Below are 21,122 nucleotides of genomic sequence, written 5' to 3' on the forward strand. Positions count from 1 at the left end.
TTGAAGTTGTATCTACTTTGGGTCAGACAGACCTAGATTTGAAGCTTAGCAATGCCTGTCTACTAACTGTTCCCTAAGGCAAGCTCCTTACATCTCTGAGCCTGAGTTTCCCCATCTGTGAATTGATTACCATCATCTCCATGGCTCTAAAACTGACTGTCTTATAGTGAAGAGAATAGGTTGAACTATATTCTAGGTTAAACATTTATTTCAGTCTTTCTATATAATTTTAGTAGTTGGCCTAAAATGAAAATAAATCCTCTGAATTAAATCATCTGAACTGATTTACTTGAGTGTTAATTGATAACTCTGAGCATTATGTAGATGTCTTTCTTCAACAGTAGTGCATGTGGAATTGCTTGATTGGCCATATTTACTTGGTTAATGTATTGTGGATTGCTAAAAAAAAAAAAGGCTTCAGAACTTAAAATAATTCTTTTAGAAAAAACAGGATTAGGAAAAGTTATAGGCTGACTGCTTTTATTCATACCCTTTTTATGATTCATCTCGTTTCTCTGGTCTTAAGTCGAGAAGAACTAATGATTTTTCCTGTCTGAGTAGGGGATGATTTGCAGCTGGTCCATGGAGATTTCTGAAAGATAGACTTTTAAGCATAATCTAACATGTTCTTATTACTGTCTTACAAGGGAAAAAAGATTTTTCCCTCTGTCTGTCTCTCTTGCCTCTGGATATATTGCCCCATACACATGTGGCCTTTACAGAACACTGTCCTCACTATGGTGCTTAGATGGCTAAAGGAATGCTAGATAAAGACCTGGCAAATTGCACCTATTCTCTCTTCTCCACTGCCACACTATTGGCAAACACTAAACTTTCCTTTATTTTTATAATTGTATTAAGAATGTTATATAAATGGAATAATATATTATGTAGCCCCCCTTAAAATAAAAACAAAAAACACACAAAACAACACTTGTATTTTCAAATAATCTTAAATCCATAGGAAGTTTGAAATACAGTATAGATGTCCCTTCCATGTACTCTACTCAGTTGATCCCAGTGGCTGTATCTTGCACAATCATAATATCAAATGCAGGAAATTGACATTGGCACAGTGTATGTGTATAGTTCGGTGGATTCCTGTAAACACCAGGAGCACCAATATACACAGCTGTTCAGTCAACACAGAGATCCACCTCATTCTACCCTTTATGGCCACACCCACATCCTTCCTGCCTCCGTTCCACCCTTAATCCCTGGCAACCGCCAATTTGTTTTCCATATAATTTTTTTCATTTCAAGAGTATTATTTATAGGGACTCATGCAGTATATGACCTTTTAACGTTGACTTTTTTTGTGTGTGTGTGTCAGTATAATGCCCTTGAGACCCACCCAAGTAGTTGCATGTTTCAGTAGTTCCTTTTTATCATTTTGTGGTTTATTTAATCAATCATCTGTGGGAGAACATTTGGACTGTTTCCATTTTGAGCTATCATGAATGAAGCTGCCATTAACACTTGTGTACAGGTTTTTGTGTGAACAAAGGTTTTGTTTTTTCCTTTGTGATGAATGCCCATGAGTTCAGTTTCTGACTTAGGTGGTAATTGCATGCTTAGTTTTTTAAGAAGCTACTTCCCAGAGCGGCTGTTCCGTTTACATTTCTACTAGCAGTGGAAGAGTGGTCTAAGTTTTTTCCATCCTATCATTTGGCATCATCATTTTTTATTTTCTTCATTCCGATAGGTGTGTAAGGTAATCTCACTGTGGTTTTAATTTGCTTTTCCCTCATGGCTAATGATATTGAACATTCTTCTCCCCATCAAATACTGTTTGAGTTAGAAACCGACGTGTTTCAAGGAGTTTTTGTTTTTTCTTTTGTGGTTTTTCTCTGGGTTGGACAGGTAAGAATAGAAAGAGTCAGAAAGGTGAATTTGGAAGCTATTGAACTAGTTTAAGTGGGAAATTCAGAAGGCTTTTTGGCAGGCTAAGGTAAACAGAGAAAGAATGGTACAGATGTCTGCATAAATATGAAAAGGTAAGGATAATGGAGAGAAAAAGTAAATGAATATTTTGGTATTGATGATTTATGACTGAAAGTTCAGGTTACACTTGACACAGATAATTCTGAATTTTCTTTTTAATCTGGATATTCATTTGGCTCACATTTTGCTTGGATAAAAGCAATAGTAAGCAAAAGAAATATATGAGTCAGAGATCTGGAAGGGGCAACACAGGAGGGACCAATTTCATAGGCATTGGTGGTCAGCAGAGTCTCAGCCAGTAGGAGATTGAGGACGATAAGGGGGAAGAAAGGTGTTGGGGACACTTTCAGTTCCCTCGTCCATGCAAATGCCAGATCTGAAGGGACTGAGGTATAAATGTGGCCAATAAGCTTGGAGTTTTTTTTTTTTTTTTTTTTTTTTTTTTTTTAACACAGGAGAAGTAAACATAGTTACAGAAAGAGAAAAGAGGGACCAAGAGAACCATTAAAGGTTTAAGACACATGTGAGAACAGGTTGTCTCAAAGCTGCAAGCAAAGGTTCTTGATGGAAGCAGGGTGTGAGGGGCATGTTAGGGACAGTGTCAGAGGCAGGAGGAAGCATCCTCTCTGTCAGGGAAAGTAAATACATCTTTCAGGGCCCAGGACGGAGGAGAGAGAAGGATGTGCGGAACAGAGTTTTGAGGAGGGAGACTGAGGACAAGCATCAGATGGCTTCTTTGATCTTAGGAAAGAGGATTTTTTTTTTTTATCAGACATTTTGGATGATTCCAGGTTATTTATTTTTAAAACGATTGCTTTGATTAGAGCCCCAGGATATCAGTACAATACAATCTTTCATTAAATGTTTAAACAGCAGCAGCAGTAGCAGCAGCAGTGAAAAGAAGTGCCAGCAGCATAAACAATATATCTTACAATCCTGTCACTGGGTTTGTTTAAAAGGGACACATACATGTCTACCTGTATATCGTGCCAGAAAGAGACTGTATTTAAAATTCAGTGGTGAACATGAAACATACTAATCACATATGATAGTTAAAAACAAAACAAAACACCCATCACAAAATTGATCTCTCAGGTCTAACAGAAGCTAGGATTTTTTTTTAGTGATGCAGGGAAGATGAAAGGTTCGCTGGCAAGGCATTGTAATACTGACTGTTCATTCAGGCAGATGATGATAATCTGTAGGCCTAGAAGGCAAAAGAAGGAAGAGACTCAGCAGGAAGGGAATGGGAAAGTGAAGGAAATGCCATTCGTTGTTCTGCGCATAGGGTTTCTGATTATTGGGAGAGGTGATGGTGGTGTGTTATACCATCATTAGTCACTAAGAATTAGGATTTCATCTAAAACGTTTCATCTAAATATTTAATTAAAATATTTATTTCTTGGCAATGTAAGGTTATGTAACTTGCAGTGAAATGTGAGCCAGTATTGGTTTAAACTAAAGGCACAAGAAGACAAATAGTAATGTAGAAGTAGAAAAAAAATAAATGGCCTGAGTTTGGTGCTAAAATGATTAAGATATTAAGTAGTTCTGATATTCTTTGTATCATCTTATTCATTGATTTAATGGTACTTTATGCCATGTCAAATACTTGATCCTGTGATTATTAGGTACTATTCATAGTTGAAATTTATTTACTTTGTCTTGCTTATTCACAAATATTATTTGATCTTGCTTGAGCTTCATAGACTTAAAAGCTTTAGCACATGGGAAATAAAAATGGTGTTTTTTCCTCTTGGATAATTACATAAAATCTCTTTATAACTGATTCTAAAACCTGATGCACAATAGTATTTACACATGTGTTTGGAAAATAAATAATAGTGGTAGGGTTGTTGTAGGGATTATGCTGTCATTAGCAGTTGTAGTTGATTTTTTTCACCCTAGAATCAGAAGGCATAGACATAAGTGTATGGAATGAGAAAAAACGCACATGGTTTCTTGTAAAATCAGAATAAAAAATCCTTGCCTGTCTGTCCAGTTGTATTTTGTGAAACTACTCTTTTCCTCACTCTCCTCTAGCCGTACCTCGTTTTTCTGTCTCAGAGCCTTTCTGTATTCTCTCTTTACAGGGACTACTCTTTTCCCAGATTTTTGTGGTTCCCTTGAACACTTGCACTGTAGACCCTTACATTTGTTTTGCCCTCATCCTGGCATGCTCTCCACCCAGATACTCATGTGGTTTGTGTTCTCACTTTATTCTGGCCTCTCTCCTCAAATGTCATCTTCTAAGAGAGAATGTTCTGTCTAAAATATCCTTGCCTTCCCAAACCTTCCTTCTCGCGTCGTATCCCCTTAACATGTTTTTTTTTTTTTTTTTAATTATAGCACTTAATCTCACAATACATTAAATTTTATATTTGTTTACTGTTTCCACCAAAGGGCAGGGATTTTTTTGCCTTGCTCACATTTGTGTCCTTAGCATCTAGAACTGTGATTGTCTGGTGGGGGTGGGGGTGGGGGGGTGGAGAGGAGAGGTACTCAAATAAGTAATGATGAATGGATACTTAAGTTGTTATGCTCAGCTGAAACTAATATAATAAATGCCAGCTGTAATTGGAAAAACAAACAAACATAGTTTCTTACAAGTTGTAGAGATAAGCTACTTTGGAGCTAGTATTTGGAGATACTTGAATAGGGAGTTAGCTGTCTGGGGTGGTTAGTAGAGGGACAGATAAATATCCACACTGCAGGATCAGATTCTGTGACCATGTGAATAGGCTGGGAAATCATAATTTTACATCCTTCTGGCCATGGTGGTTAGTCTAGGATGTCTTGGCCCAAACTGAGCTGGAGGACAGAAAACCTGGCTCTATTCTGTGAGACCTTGCCATACGTATTTTCTGGCTTATAAGACGACTTTTGAAACGAAAGAAAGTCAACCGAAAATCCGGGGCAAAAGACCAAAATTGCACAAAAATTACCTGCAGATCTTGAGGGCAAAGTAAGTCTTTTCTTTGAAGTGGGGGGTAGCCTTATACAGCGAATATACGCCTAAACCTATGTTTTAACTGTAAAATTAGGGGGTTGTCTTATACGCCGGAAAATATGGTACCTGCTTTCTGTCGCTCTTCCTTAGATTCTGTGAGCTACTCCAGACTGGACTCCTGTTAATAATTGCTGGTTTCCCCTTTGGATAGTTAAAGTTTTGTGTCTGTTCTTTAACCCCTAAGAGTTCTGCCTAATACAGGTAGGCAGAGATGGTTCATGCGAATTCGTTCAGATCTTTCCATTATAAGATTTGAGCTGGTGTTAGTTTATGGTAAGGGTTGATAAGGATAGCCCTGTGTTTTCCTGTTTTTATTTTAGGTTTCTAAGGCAGAGGAGGAGATGGGAGGAGGGGGAGATATATCTATATTTTGAAAACTCTTAGTTTATAGGAAAATTGAGTGTCTATAGATGTCTACACATTATTACCAGTGGCTAGAGAATTATTCATTTATTTGCTTATTCTGTAGATGCCTAATGAGTGCTTATCCTGTGCAGGATATTATCTTTACATGCAAAGGTTAATTATTTCATTTGTCAGTCACCCATTGAGTGAAAACTCTATGCTGTGTTTTGCGGGGGCAGAGATGGACAGAGATGCCCTAAAGGAGCTTGCTGCCTGGGAGGAGAGCAACGAGCAGATAGGTGTGTGCAAAGCAGAAGCGTGTAGCAGGGGTCCTCAAACTTTTTAAAGTGGGGGCCAGATCACGGTCCCTCAGAGAGCTGGAGGGCCGGACTATATGAACTACTAATCCCTACTGTAACACCTTGGCTGTGCTCACTGCCCAAAAAACCTGGCGGGCAGGATCAGACTCCCCTGGGGGCTGCATGTTGCCCATGGGCCGTAGTTTGAAGACCCCTGGTAGAGACACCAAGCAGGGAGTCTTCAGCTGAAAGGTTAAGGTGCAGGACAGATCGAAGTTTCCTGGAAGGCCCTTCAGGAATGGAAAAGATGAATAGGTGTTTGCCAGGGAGACGGATGAGTTATATAAAAGGAGAACTGGACTCCAAAGAGCAGAGGTGTTGCAACTGCTGGGCCAATGGGAAGAGCTGCTTTGCAGAATGGCTGGAGCTAACCCTAAGGGGAGGAGGGTTAGGGTGAGGGGACTGAATGAAGATGAGGCAAAGGGAGATAGAACAGGCTAAGGGTTGAGACTCCATTTGAAGGCAGTGAGGATTCACTGACAAGATTTAAGTGTAAGGGAACAACAGAGCAGTTTGTATTTAGCAAGATCCCTGGCATGACAAAGTGGAGTGTAGGCGGGAGGTATATAAGATGAGGCAGGAAGACCTTGGAGAGAGACATCTGAGGCCTCATGTTCTTAGACACAGGTTTATCCTTCAGGAAAGAAGAGGATCAAGAGACCTTACCTGGTCAGAGGCAGTAGATTCAGCCTCCAGAGGGCCCTAGACATAGAGGACACATTCCTGATATGTCTAGTTTTGTGCCATGTTCAACCTCCCTAAGAGTTTATTGTCTTCCTAACTCAACTGCCATATTCCATATTAAATGACAAACCTAGAAATCAGAAATGAGATGTTGGAAAAACAGTTTGATAAGCAGTATTGACCAGTATTTATTGTGAAAATACTTGGTCTCATGAGATGATGTCTGGGAAAAATGGATCAAAATTGAGTAGACACACAACAATATTTCTGTGGTTTGTTATTTTATAAAAATTACTGGAGCCATAATCTTGTGTTCCCTCAGAGTATACATTTGTTTTTTTCTAGTGTGAAACATAAAGGTTTTTATTCATATTCCTTAAAAAAACAATTCCAAAAAGTGTGTGTGCTGAGTACAAATCAATTTAATGTTTATTTATAGTGGCTTTTATTTAGCCCCTGAATTTTACATTAGAAAAACAATTTTAAAAATCACTAGTCCAGTTCTAACAATTCCCCTAGAAAATTACAACAAAGAAATGTCTTCTAATGAACTTGCTTAATATTAACTTTTAATTGGGCCAAGCACTCAACTTGATTTTGAATCAGTGTCTTCAAGTCCACCCTCTTCTACAAAATATTCATGTAGTAAAGACAGACAAGAAGGTGGAAAGTAGTGTAAAAGGCATATATCTAACATATGTCTCAAGGTGTTTGTATGTGTGTTTGTATATGAATGTATGTATATTATTTTGTAAATAATTGTCTACTTTTGAGTAAAAAATGTAGCAATGTATATCATGTTTGGAGCTGAATATAATTGATCAATAAAGTTTGGGACCTTAAGGTCATTATTTTTCATGGTACTACAAACACTATATTTAGAAATAATGAGAAGTAAACACATTCACTGACTTGTGGAGGAGACATTTTAGTAAAAACCACATAGTAATAGTTTGATTTTACTTTTTTAGAAGCAGATAGGATCCATTGGGAATTGACATAGTTTGAGAATTCAGTAAATGTATTCTTAGGGTAATTACTTCAAGGGTAATAAGCTTGTGAATTCTGAGCAAAGCTTAGTCAAGATATTTGAATTAACAGAACTAATAGCCGAGATCGGTTTGGCTCAATGGTTGGAGCGTCGGCTTGGGGTCTGAAGGTCCTGGGTTCGATTCCAGTCAAGGGCATGTACCTTGGTTGCGGGCATGTCCCCAGTGGGGGGTGTGCAGGAGGCAGCTGATCGATGACTCTCTCTCATCGATGTTTCTAACTCTCTATCTCTCTCCCTTCCTCTCTGTACAAAATCAATAAAAACATATATATATATATATATAAAAAAAGAACTAATAGTAATGGTCATGGTGCTAGTTGAGTTCTGGTTAGTACTAGCAACAGCCAGTAGCTCTTAGTACAGAGCTCGTTGTTTTTGCACAATACATATTTGTTGAAAAAATAAGTAAAGACATTTTACATGTATGTTTCATTTATTATTCTTAGTTCTTAGAGTAGGCACGTAAAATAGGAACAAGTCCCCTCATTTTATACATGAGGAATTTGAGGCATGAAAGGAATTAACCCCTTATTTCAAGGCCATATTGCTAGGAAGGATTAGGATTTGGATCCAGGCATGTCTGACTTCAAGCTCAGGGTGGCATCATTCATTACTGTATCTTTCTGCCTGATTTCTCACTTCCTTTTCCAGTCTTATATTAAAATCCCATAAGTAACTCTGGCTATAGTGAGATGATACACAATATTGATTTTGTGTTGTAGGTGGTTGGAAAGAAGAATTTCACTGGAACAGACAGCCACAAATGGTGTGGTGTTTGCTGGTGGTGGTGGTTGGAATCCCTCACCCCCATCATCTGCAATCTAATATGAACCAGGAACACGCTCCTGGGAAAACTGTAGAGTCTACACAGGGCAGTTTGAAAGCTGTGCTGGTTTAACAGTGGAAATGGGAGGATTAGTACAACAGAGGAAAGGAGGTTTAGTGGTCACTCAGTCATTCACTGAAAAATATGTGATTCTGAGAATGTTTTTTTTTAATATTGAAAAGAATTTTAATTGATCCATTGCAAAGACATTGAACAAGCAAATAATGTTAAAAAATTTTTTAAAATAAAATATTTAAGACAAAATAGCAGTACAGAAAATGAGAAGTTTGCATAATTATGCACATTTTAACACTTTCACATTCTTTTTGGAACTCAAGCCTTTAAATTTTGGAACCATGTTAACTTACAGGCAAATAAAAGAATGTAATGAACATGTTCTACATAAAGTTATAACCTGGAAAACTACTTCCCTAGAGTATTATTGCCAGATAGCAATTAAATGTTTTTTAGTATCAAACAATCTGAATAATTCTTTGCTTTTCAAAGTAACCAAGAATTATACTAGAAAACTGTGATTTTTAGAGAGATTAAGACATTTGGCTGTATCTACATAGTGTCATGTTCTCTGGCCCATCAACCTAGATATATTTATTCACTAACCTAGATATATTTATTCACTAACCTTGGTTCTGATACTGTACATTTTGTTAGATGTCTTAGAACAAGTAAGCTGTATTTTAGATATGCAAAAATTTTAAAATGTGATAATATGAATCATCTAATCCTAATTGGGCATCCATTTTGTTGATGATTTCAATTAACAGCAATAAGTACACTAAAGATAAGTAGCACAATTAACATATTCATACACCAAAAATTAAATGATAGTAGTGCAGTTTCTAAGTTTAATTTTAATTAAATCTGGTTAGAATTTCTTTTGAGTAAAGATTTTTTAAAAGATTAAAACATTAAGCTATATAATTCTTTTCTCCACAAATATCTTATTTTTATTATCTTACCCTATTACAAACTAGAAATTTAGAACACTTTCTGAATATATTCAACTGAGCTGCTATCTGTAAGGTGAGAATTCTGTGTACAGAATTTAGAAATTACCTTTAAAAATTGGGCATTGAAATAATTTGTCTTTAAATTTTCCTGTTTGCTTCTGAGTAAGCATGAAATAACCCTGGTTCAAAAGTGCTTAATAAAATGCAAGTGGTCACATTCTTGTGGAAAACATGTCAGTGTTCCTATATAAGAGGCAAGTAATTTCCAGCTATATCTGCAAAGTTTCATAATTAAGGATTCAGAGTGTTAGTATACATCATCCAAAGGTTTTTCTTTTCTTTGAATCTCCAGATTATTTTCAACAAATCTATCCCTGAGTTTTCAATTCATAAAGAATTAAACAACCAGGTTGTGTGTGGGTGTGCGCGCGTGTGTGCGTGTTTTAGTATTTTTATTTTGACATTTGCTAAGTAGTTATTATATGATAAGAAACTGTCTTAACTCATCCATACAGTAACTATTCTATAGTTGGAATTGGCTTTAACTATTATATTAAAATTGTATACAAGGAAATTAGCAGTGTTGCAGTACTTGGCTGCGAATAGCTTGTCATCCTGGTGTTGGGTCAGAAAATGCTATTTCTTTAGTTCTGAGAAAACAGCCAAACGTGAAGTGATAACTGAGTATGTCCTATCAGTTGTCTTGCAATGCGCTTTCTTCTCTTAAACCTGAAGACCCAGATTCTACTTATTCCACAGACTGCAGGTACTGGTACATTTGAACATTACCAAGCCCTGTGACATTCCTTAGAACTTGGAGGTTCTGGACTAGTTGGTTCAGACAGGACATGGAAGGTCTGATGGGTTCTGCAATTAAACACCCAACTAATTTACTCTCTTTTCATCAGATATATTTTTGTTTGGACATCTGGGAACAACTTGCTGAAAGCTCAATTCATTACCAACAAGTTCTTGTACTTCTTCTACCTTTTTGATAGCCTAATTTGGATCATGTGGAAGAACCAACACAATTTTCCCATCCCAAAACTCTGCTACTACACGTTCTCTATTTTTAAAAATATATATTTTATTGATTTCAGAGAGGAAGGAAGAGAGAGGGAGTGAGGGAGGCAAGCAGGGAGGGAGGAGAAGAGGAAGGAGAGAGAAACATCAGTGATAAGACAGAATCATTGATCAGCCTTCTTCACACCTCCCACTGGGGATCAAGCCCACAACCTGGGCACGTGCCCTGACTGGGAATCGAACCATGACCTCCGGGTTCAAAGGTCAATGTTCAACCACTGAACCACGCCAGCTGGACACATTCTTTTTTTTGCCTGTGTATTTGATTCCCTCCAGAAATCTGTGGTGATGATGAACATGCTGCAGTTCATCTTCAGGGTTGGAAGCAGTATAGATCATGCCACAAGACTTACACATGGTGGCTCCAAAGGTTTCTGACGTGCATCGGTGATGAGCTGGTTTTTTGTTTCTTTATTTACATCTCTGGCATTAATACTTTTCTGTGTATTGGTCTCTTTCAAAAAGTTAATAGGGGTGATGGATGCCACAGAAGACTGTTCTCCAACTAGAGATCTTTTTGTATTGACTGAAGATGCACTGAAGATGGGATAGATAGTGGATTCAGAAGAAACTGCCTTGCTTTCACTGTCAGAATCCTCTGAAGAAAAACATGTATTTTCTTCAGGTTTATGCTCCCTTGAAGAAACTACGCCAGTTGATGAATCCTTTATTATTAATTTCTCTTCTTTTTTACTTCTCATACCTAGCAGATCAATGTTCAGTTCCTTTTCTAGCAACAAGTACTTTAGCACTTGCCTTGTCTCAAAACTTTGTTTTTCATTGACAGTCTCTACTCAGAATCTTTAATCACTTCTGATTTATCCTCTTGAGTGAGTCCCAGAAACGGTTATTTTCCAGAGACAATTTTCTAAGAGAGGATTTTTTTTCCTAACAAAAAATGCTGCTCCACCCTGGAGTGTTACTTGTGGTTTGACTTTTTGGCTTAGAACTCGAGGAGCATTTAAATTATTTTCAGCGGAATAACAACTATTCTCTTTCTCTTCAGTGGGTTTGCAGGCCACTCAGTTTTGCTTGGAATTTTTAGAATTCTTTGATACAGGCTTGCTGCATTTATAACTTGGTTGACACTTAGCAGTTAAACTCTCCTGTGTTTTTTTCCTTCATCTTCTTGGAGCAGATTGGTTTTTCCTGCATTTTTTTCTGTCACATGGGGAAAAAGGTACTTCATTATTAGTGTTTAGATAAATGGGTCTATTCACTGTTATCATCTTTCTCTCTAATGGACTGAGATAACACTTATTTTTGTTATAAAAGGGTACAGTAGACACACAAGATTTAAAAGGTGGACCTTGATTTGCAGATGCTAATCTTTCTTTTTCAGTTGTTTTGAGCAGACTTGAAATGACCTTGTTGAGAGCAATGCACATTTTCTTTTGATCATTACTTTGGCAAGTATATTTTTTATTAGGTGATGAAAATATATTTTCAGTAAAGTCCCAAATTAATTTCTTTGATGGAATGTCAGATAATAGGTTGTCACAGTTCAACGATTTCTACTTCCTTTTCCTTGAAGTAAAAGCTGACATCTTTTTTTTTTTTTTTAACATTTTTAAAAAATATATTTTATTGATTTTTTACAGAGAGGAAGGGAAAGAGATAGAGAGCTAGAAATGTCGACGAGAGAGAAACATTGACCAGCTGCCTCTTGCACACCCCCTACTGGGGATGTGCCCGCAACCAATGTACATGCCCATGACCGGAATCAAACCTGGGACCTTTCAGTCCGCAGACCAACGTTCTACCACTGAGCCAAACCGGTTTCGGCAAAAGCTGACATCTTCTTAATTGAACCCCTGCACCTCAGCCAAGCCAGTTGCTCCGCCTCTGAGAATGTTTTTGTATTTGTCGAGCAAGTTACACCTTGTTGAGGAGTCACACTCTGTGGAGCATAGCTTAGGGCTGTGGTTGGCAAACCAAGGCGCTTTGGCCCCTTGAGTGTGGCTCTTCCACAAAATGCCACGGCCTGGGTAAGTCTATTTTGGAAGAAGTGGTGTCAGAAGAAGTTTAAGTTTAAAAAATTTGGCTCCCCCCAAAAATTTCAGTCGTCGTGCTATTGATATTTGGCTCTGCTGATTAATGAATTTGCCGACCACTGGCGTAGGGCATGACAATGCCTGCCACCACTATGTGGATTGTAGGATTCCAAGTCACCAAGAAAGGCATAACTCACACAGACATTAGATGGAACAGCACTTTCTTCGCAGAGAAGAGGCAGAGCAAGGTCAGCTTCAGTCGAGAACATGGGTTCCCTGTGGGCACGCGATGCCACAGGGGGATGGTCTGCAGGCACCCTCTGTGCACAGGCGAAGGACCTCATTCCCTCCCTGCCCAGAACAGAGAGAGCAGTGGGCTTGGCCAGGTGCCACGTGACACAGAGGCTCACGCAGAACAACAAAGGTCAAACCCAGAGCATGTAAGGATATTCCCAAAACAGAGAGAGACGACCAGTACAGGTTGTAAGAGCGCTTTACCTCTTTGTAAGAAAATCTGGGCCCCAACCCTCCTCTAATGCTGCACATGACTGCCTCTCCCTGTACTTATGTTGTACCAGAAATATCTCAGGTTAGTTGTGTGAAGGAGTTTGGCTGTATTTTAGGAAGTATTTTTTTATTGTTGATATTAGTCTGATAATTGGAATACATGTTTGTTTGTATTTTTAAGTGTACCTGTGGTACTTAAAAAGCGTTAGATTACTTACACTTAGTGTTGTCAATGAATCCTAACAGGATTTTCTCATGTTTTACCAGCTTCCTAAGCTGTAAGCACAGGGATCTCATTCCTTTGCTAAATGATCTGGGGTTGTGTGAAGATAGTTAATGGGGACTGTTGGCTCTCTTTGCCAAAGCTAACCATGGAGAGGAAAGAGGAAAGCATGGACCCGAGGAAACAACCCAAGTAACTGAAGAACCCCAGGGGTGACTGAGGCTGTTGAAAGTTGGCGAATGTGCTTGGGTAGTCTAGCCTATGGCATGGGGTTGCCTGAGGAATCAGGTCATACATTAGTTTAAGTTTCTTTCCTTTTAAGATTTGTGTTGACCTGATTTTTCTCCAATTACTTTGAAATGATAATTGCTGCCCCTCTGTTACAGAAATTGATGTCAATAGGGTGCAGTTAGGGCGGTGTGACAGCCCTGCTGGGTGTTAACAGGCATATGTTAACCAGCAGACCAGGCTCATTCCTCCCAGGGCTCACAGATCATACTTCACAGAGACGCCTTCCTCCACTGCTGCTGTTTTAAGAGATTAAAGGCTAAAAGGAGTTGCCAGGTGGCACACAGCAAAAGAAGTGATCAAGAGTGGTTATTTGGCGCAGGTGGCTCATCCCCTCCATCTTTCTCAGATCTATCAGGAAGGATAGTAGTAGGACTTGGGTTTTGGCCATTTTTTTTTTTTTTTACACACGTTTTCAGATCTGTTAGCTCATATCCTTTGGTGAATATGACCACCTACGCCAAAATATTTGGATGCATGAAGAGTACAATCACTATTGAAAGTATAATGGGATAAACTGAATAGTATATATTTAATGAAGCAGAGTTGTGAGAACAGAGGGATCAGTAATTTAAAATAGACATAATTATATACTATATTCTGTGATAAAGGAGGATAGTATTATTAAGAAGGAACAAGAAGTGACAAAGAATAAAACGGAAATATTAGATAGACAAATGTAGCTGAAGGAAAGAATTGAATAAACAGATAAATAGTATGGATACAGGAGAAAAATAAGCTAATGAACTTGAAGATCATGTTGTAGAATTCTGAAGGCGGAGGAAAAGCAGAGATAAAAAATATCAAGAAGGCTAAAAGAGATGATGAAGAGAGATATTAGTGCTGACATTAGAATAGTAGGATTCCCAGAAGGGAGAAAAGAAATTGGAGAGAAAAATATTGAAAAAAATAATGATGATAAATTACTTAAAATTAAAAAAGAACAGACTTTAGATCAAAAGGGCTAATAGAATACCAAGGAAGAAAGATATGAAAACCTGCATCTTGGTAGTCTAGTAAAATTTAAGAATATGATATGTGCTGAAACCGGTTTGGCTCAGTATAGAGCATTAGCCTGTGGACTGAAATGTCCCGGGTTCGATTCTGGTCAAGGGCATGTACCTTGGTTGCGGGCACATCCCCAGTGGGGGGTGTGCAAGAGGCAGCTGATCGATGATTCTCATTGATGTTTCTAACTCTATCCCTCTCTCTTCCTCTCTGTAAAAAACAATATATATATATAAAAGAATACGATATGTAACACCTTAATCAATATAGAAATTTTAAAAAAAAAGAATATCATAGCTAAAGAAATCTAAAAAGTTTTGTAACAAAAGCATAGATTATCCACAAATGAACATAAATCAGACTAAGTTATCTTTTCAGCCCAGAGGTTCTCAGTTATTTTGCATATTCCTAAGGTTAGGGAAATTGTTTGTATAATATGTAATTCAAACCTTATAAAATAAATTTACTAAATCACATTGTATTTACTAAAGTATTTCTCCATGGAATAAGGAACATGCTTGGTTTTATAAACTTCCTGCCTGAAAAAAATTTAGGGTGGCTGATCACAATATATAATTTTATGATTTTATATAAATAATTGGGGAAAGTTGTTATTTTTATTAAAGGGATACATCTTTCCTTATTTTCTTATTTTCATTTTATTTTTTTAATTGTTCTTGATCTCATATTGGGCTAAATACTTTTTAGAGATATGTTTTTGTAGCCATAGAAGTAAAATAGATAATTTTCTACTTCTTGTAATTAGATATGATTTTTAGTTGCTCCTCTTCATGCTCCTGGATTTTCAATTATTTAAATAGCATATCACTGCTTATGTACCAGAAAAGAAGCCATATTCATCTTTTGTTCAGAAATTCTCTGTCCAGTAAAAATATAATGTGACACATATAATTTAAAAATGTCTATATCCACATTTAAAATGTTTTATAAGGATGAAATTAACTTTACTGTATTTTATTTACCCAATGTACACTAAATATTATCAGGCTAGCATGTAATCGGTATACATAATTTAACACGAGATATTTTACATGCCTTTCTGCATACAAAGTCTCTGAAGTTTGGTGTATTTTCCAGCACATCTCCATTTGGACTAGCCAAGTTCCAAGAACTCGGTACCTCGAGCGGCTAGTAGCCAACACACTGTGAGTGCACCCCTAAAGCGAATGATGGTTCCGTGTTCTAAGCAGTGGTGGGTGGCTAAAGAGTTCCTTGTAGGAAGGGATCTTCTTGAATTAAGGGATCTTAGGGCTGAATGGTCCTGTAGCAACTGATACTTCTACCCATTAGTTATAGCTAATCATGAAAAGGGTGTAAGACATTATTTGATTGCTGTTGTTTTCAGGGTAGAACTAATGTTAAACACTTAAATCTACAGACTGTGCCGAGATTGGCTGATTTTATAGTTGTATAGTTGTAGTTCATATAGTTCCTCCTGGATTTTTAAAAGGCAGTTCAGACTTAACGTGGACAAAACTGAATTTCTGATCTTTCCTTCCAGATCGGCTTCTGCTCATATTTAGTGAGTGGCATCTCTGTTCTTTCCCACCACAGGGCCAAAAATTCTTTCTTTGACTGCCAGCTAGCACAGTGAAAAGTCACAGGCTGCTGTTGCAAATGCCCGGCTCCCTTAAATCCTTAGCTGCCCATGCTTTTGCAGTGATGTATCTTTAATGAAAGAAGTCTGCTGAGTACTTTTAAGTAATGTTAATGTCACTTTAAAAAAAAAAAACTCAGTAGAGATTTAGGCCAAACCTATGTGTTTTTCAATACTTGACTTTAAAATTCTGTCAGCTGTCTGGTTCATATGCCAACACTGTTGAAGCATCTTGGTAGGACTGATTTTAGTTCCTGCTGGCATTCATTTACATCTGATTGAAGGGAGCAAACGGAGGGGTGAATATAAGGCAGGCAGAAGGGCAGAGCAGGAAAGCCAAGCTTTGCATTTGGTGTCCTGTGCTTTGCCCAGGACATCCTGTGGTCATGTGAGCAAACGTTTTACTAGAGAAAGCAAACTTCAGCTAAGATACAAACCTCTCCCTCTCCCTAGTTTTATAACTGTTGATGACTCTTTACTTGCAACAAAATTTTTATTTAAGGATTGGCTGCTTCAAAGTAATACTGATTTGGGCCTTTCTGTGTGTAGTGAGACCTTTTGGAATTAACATTGCCTAACTAACAGAAAAGGATTTTTGTTCTTTTTTTCCTAAAATATGTAATAAAATATGGAGGTGTCAGATATAAAGGATGGCTCTTGCTCAGACTTGTCCTTTGCTTGTCCGGTTATTCATCAAACACTATCAACTCGATTGTGCCAGGAAGTAAGAAATAATGTCATTAGAAAGCAATCAGTCAAATGTGTATCAAGGTCTTTTAAAAGGCTCAACTAGACCTAACCAGTTTGGCTTAGTGGATAGAGCATCGGCCTGCAGACTCAAGGGTCCCAGGTTCTATTCTGGTCAAGGGCATGTACCTTGGTTGAGGGTACATCCCCCATAGCGGGTGTGCAAGAGGCAGCTGATTGATGTTTCTCTCTCATTGATGTTTCTAACTCTCTCTCCCTCTCCCTACATCTCTGTAAAAAAAAAAAAAAATCAATAAAATATATTTAAAATAAGATAAGATAAAAGGCTCAACTAACTGTTGATATCAAAGGATGTTTTACACATAAGATATGCTAAAATGGCTACTCTTAGGAACTGTCTTTGGTAGGCTTACTTTACCCCCTCTCTCTTTTTAAAAAAAATATATGTTTTTATTGATTTCAGAGAGAGGAACATAATGATGAGAATCATTGATTGGCTGCCTCCTGCAGACCCCACTCTGGGGATGGAGCCTGCAACCCTGGCATGTGCTGTAACTGGGAACTGAACGGTGATCTCCTGGTTCATAGGTCAATTCTCAACCACACCAGCCAGCCCCTCTCTTGATTTCATACCTTAGTACTTTCAGCCAGATGGGCTAGGTGCACTTAGTATTATGTCACAGTGGTGTAGCTTGCAGGAAAGTGTTAGCTAGAGTCCATTCCCTCACTAAAATGGCAGCTCCTAATTTCAGGCAGTCAAAACAATAGGCAGTTGTTATAATAATAATCATAGCCACATTATTTTCTAAAAATCTTTCCAGCTAAGCATGGAAGGATTCTTTCAGACCACTATCTCTTCTTTACCATAGAATTTAGTTATTGTTTACATTACAGGCATGTCAAACTCATGGCCAGCAGGTCACATGTTTGACATGCTTGGCAACTTTGAAAATAATAGAAAGGCTATAACCTGGAAGGATATAAGGAATAAGAAAAGTATCTACTTTTCTCAGGAAAATAGATCTCTGCATGCAATTTTAACTTATAAGGTCATCTAAATGAACAATGAACAGATTTATTCCTTTATGTTAATGAATTCAGAAACTTGGGTTTGTGTTCTTAAGGGGATTGTATGTTATTTGAAACCTCCATGAGTTTATTATGATTGCCAGCGGGGAGGGGATGAGGAGAGGTGGTGGAAGGTTTAGGGAGGATAAACGGTGATGGAAGGAGATGACCTGGGCGGTGAACACACAATGCAGCACACAGATGATGTGCTGTGGAATAGTGCACCTGAAACCTGTATAATTTTGTTCACCAGTGTCACCCCAATCAATTCAATAAGAAGAAGAGAAACAGCCATAAGTTTAGAAATGAGAAGACAGCAGGGATCCAGGGAAGTACTTGTGCTAATTCCTAATTTGGGAGGAAAAAAGGCAAGAAAGAAAAGAAGAGGCCTTGTGGGAACCCTGCTGTGTTTGTTGAAATATTTAAAAATACATTAATTTTATGTTTCTTCTTATTTCTTTAGTTGTCTTACATGAGCTTTGTCTCTTAAATTTATGATTAAGTGAACCTTTTGGAAAATGCATCTAATCTGATGTTAGAGTGTGCAATGAAAAGTCCATTGTTGTGTTTGAATGTTCCTCTCACAGCAAAGACATTTTACTTCTCTGTTTCCTTTTCATAATGAACGGTTGTTAATGAATGGTTGAGTTTTATGTCCTAGTAATGGAAATTATTTATTTTTGTCTATTCTGATTTGTTTTAAATACATTCAGATGTTTTTATAATTAATCACAAAGCTCTAGTTTGAACAGGCAGAACATGCTTCTCTCTGTGTAATTGAAAGCTGGTCAAATATTTTAGGAAGCTTCCTTCAGAAGCTTAAATATAAAAATTCTTTGGTGGAGGAGCAAAATTATATAATAGCCTATAAAGGAAAACTGTAGGACTACTTCGTGAACAGAGAAGATTGCTTAAATTTCAACTAAATTGAATTGAACCTAAAAATAGTATAATGTCTGATTATTTCAGGTGAGAGAAATAGACTGTGAGATGTGGAGGCACATCGAGCCATTTTACACTTAACTAAAAGCATTTCCTACACCTACAAAGGGTCTCTGCCAAGGAAGAAATCAAGGTGCTCTGAGACAGCAGGGAAAATTAAGTCACAGAGGCAAGGAAAGGCAGGAAGCAAATGAATACTTTCTGCAGCATCTGTTAGCATAACCATTAGAGGTATGTTGTTAGCCATCTGGGGCTACGTTCCTTGAATTATAAATCTGGATCAGTGGTTTGAAGTTCAGTGGCTGCATTTCCCTGTGGAGGGAGATGGAAGTCTCTATATGTCCTTGTTGATCAGTTGTTTCTGATCACCAAGGGCCCTCTGGTTCTGCAAGGGCATCCCCAAGGACAGCTTGTTTTGTCACACAGCAGATCACTGTCACAGGCGCTTCAGTAGAAATCCTATTCACCCCTTCACTCCCATTGCTTACACGTCCAAGTGTTCATAACAGTCCCAAATCAAAGGAAAAAGAGTTCTTGTAAAAAAAAATAAAAATGAAAGTATTTACTTATTCAGACAGATCTTTTGTGTCTCTTCACTTTGGTAATTAAATATAATTGTGGGTCCCTTTGATGCGAATTTCAGCTTATTTAATAAACAGATTTTAAGTATATAAGTGTAGTCTAGAAGAGATTATATTGAATTTAGTTTCCAACATTGGAAGTGGAACACCAGTTAGTAATATTTAGAAAGGAGATAAGATCGCCAGTGTAATGAGAGGTTTATGCCTGACATTTATAATAGGAAATAGACTCAGCAGGAAGTTGAAGACTTTTGGATTATACTACTTAAAGAAGATAAATAACATCCACTACGAAAGCCACTAGCCTGTCTGGGCAGTCTTTTAAACATTTACTGGAAGCCTATAGATACAGTTGGCAACTCCAGTGCACATAGTAGAATTTATGTGCATATTTAGGAAGCTTTATGAGAAACTTCCACATAATAAGATTTTGTTCAAGATTCATGCTTACAACAAACAGTGAAAGAACAGTTGGGTTCTGGAAAACCCAGATAAGAGTATTTCTTACATTAAATAGGAAATTGACAAATGTAAATTTAGGTAAATATGATGCAGGTGTTTTGGAAGACAAAAATGATAAGTGAAAATATGATAATAATGAGTAAGGAACATTAGAACTTAAGTTATTGCCTCACAGATTGAGTGAAACATCCAGGAGGGTAAAGGAGCTTTACAGTTTTCGCATATGAAGATTATGACTGAAACGGCAGTTGTATTCTTTCTTTAATTGTGAGGGTCACAGGACATGGCCCATGAAATCTGGCAAGACTCAGAACCATCTTAACCAGCTCCCCAACCCTCAGTGTATATGGAGATTTCAGGGAAACTGTAAGGAGTAAAGATGTGCTAACAAGTTTTCTAAAGCTATCATATGGCCAAAATATATGGGACTAGATGTACTAGGGTATAATAAAGTACATCTATACTAATATAAGGGTAATATGCTAATAAGACTGGGAGACCTTCTAGACGTCCTTCCAGACAAAGCCATGGTGGCAGAGCCAGGGCAGAGGCAATTAGGGGCGGTCAGGCTTGGAGGGGAGGGCAGTTGGGGGTGATCAGGCCAGCTGGGGGGACAGTTGGGGATGACCAGGTCGGCAGGGGGACCAGTTGGGGGCGAGCAGGCTGGTGACAGGGGGAATTGGGGGTGACCATGCTGGTGGGAGGGGGGCAGTTGGTGGTGATCAGGCCAGCAAAGGAGTATATTATAGTTGGGGGTGAGACAGCTGGTGGAGTGGGGGGGCAGTTGGAGGTAAGCAGGCCTGCAGGCAGAGTGATTAGGGGCAATCAGGCAGGCAGGCAGGTGAGCGGTTAGGAGCCAGCGGTCCTGGATTAAAAAAGGGATGTCCGTCTGGGCTGAGGGACACCCCCCTCCATGCAAGAATTTTGTGCACTGGGCCACTAGTATAGGACAACAATGGCAATGGTAAAATAATTAAACATTTTGTTAGTAAGACCAAGAAGAACATGTTGTAGAATGAAATGCACATTTTGGATACATTTTAAACATAAATTCCTGAAGCTAAAAGAACTAGGTGCTTAGGGCATAAAAGGTTACCTATTCACTCTGTGTGGGTGTCCAGATACATTTGGCTGAATGAACAATTTGCTAAGCCCTGGGGTGCCTCAGAGATAATATCACTTTTAGGGATATTGTGAGGATTAGTCTATATAGAACTCCCAGTAGAATACCCTGCATGCAGTAAAAAGATGAGGAATGCCAGCTGTGTTGCTGCTGCTCTGATTCCTACTCCACAAGAACAATCCTTTAAGAGGACAAACAAATCACTGACAATTTAATCTCTTGGGTCCCAACATGAAAGACAAAACATATTGCAGTTTGCTTGCCAGATCTTTGCTTTGCTTATGGGGAGTCTAATTGTAAAATTACTTGCTGTAGTGGCTTAAGAAT

At 38.1% G+C, this 21,122-nt stretch overlaps 1 protein-coding gene and 1 pseudogene across 5 annotated transcripts in view; one reads left to right on the plus strand and one right to left on the minus strand.

Moving 5' to 3' along the window:
* Positions 1-21,122, plus strand: part of PRIM2 (DNA primase subunit 2) — a 271,748-nt gene that overhangs the window by 127,144 nt on the left and 123,482 nt on the right. The window lies entirely within an intron of this gene.
* On the minus strand, positions 9,689-11,502 carry LOC311625695 (N-acetyltransferase ESCO2-like; annotated as a pseudogene). The gene is made up of 2 exons: positions 10,512-11,502; positions 9,689-10,256 (listed from the first exon to the last, which is right to left on the minus strand). The product of its transcript is annotated as an N-acetyltransferase ESCO2-like (transcript).

The sequence above is a fragment of the Pipistrellus hanaki genome (assembly GCF_964339955.1).
Source record: "Pipistrellus hanaki genome assembly, chromosome: 7".
Taxonomy (NCBI): Eukaryota; Metazoa; Chordata; class Mammalia; order Chiroptera; family Vespertilionidae; genus Pipistrellus; species Pipistrellus hanaki.